The sequence below is a fragment of the Sinocyclocheilus rhinocerous genome, unplaced genomic scaffold (assembly GCF_001515625.1).
Source record: "Sinocyclocheilus rhinocerous isolate Xijiao unplaced genomic scaffold, SAMN03320098_v1.1 scaffold628, whole genome shotgun sequence".
NCBI lineage: Eukaryota > Metazoa > Chordata > Actinopteri > Cypriniformes > Cyprinidae > Sinocyclocheilus > Sinocyclocheilus rhinocerous.
The window spans coordinates 331,052-331,952 of NW_015650779.1; positions in this window are offsets into that span (position 1 = coordinate 331,052).

Sequence of the window (901 nt, forward strand, 5' to 3'; positions counted from 1 at the left end):
TCTGTCTGTCTATCATCTATCTATCTATGTATCTCTGTATCTGTCTATCTATCTATCTATATATATATCGTCTGTCTGTCTATCTATCTATCTATGTATCTGTCTGTCTATCTATCTATCTATATATCGTCTGTCTATCTGTCTATCTATCTATCTATGTATCTGTCTATCTATCTATCTATCTATCTGTCTGTCTGTCTGTCTATCTTATCGTCTGTGTCTATCTATCTATCTATCTGTCTGTCTGTCTATCTATCGATATATCGTCATTCTATCTGTCTGTCTGTCTATCTATCTATCATCTGTCTGTCTTTTTATCTATCTATATATCGTCTGTCTGTCTGTCTATCTATCTATTATCTGTCTATCTATCTATCTATCTATCATCTGTCTGTCTGTCTGTCTATCTATCGTCTGTCTGTCTTTCTATCTATATAGCTATCTATCTATATATCGTCTGTCTATCTATCGTCTGTCTTTCCATCTATCTGTCCATCTATCTATCTATATATGTCTGTCTGTCTATCGTCTATCTATCTATATATCGTCTGTCTGTCTATCTATCTATCTATCTATATCTATATATCGTCTGTCTGTCTGTCTATCTATCTATATATTGTCTGTCTATCTATCTATCTGTCTATGTCTGTCTGTCTGTCTTTCTATCTATTTGTCTATCTGTCTTTCTATCTATTATCTGACTATCGTCTATCTATCTATATATCGTCTGTCTATCTATCTATATATTGTCTATCTATCTATCTATCTATCTGTCTGTCTGTCTATGTATCTGTCTTTCTATCTATATATCGTCTATCTATCTATCTATATATCGTCTATCTATCTATCTGTCTGTCTGTCTGTCTGTCTGTCTGTCTGTCTATCTATCTGTCTGTCTGTC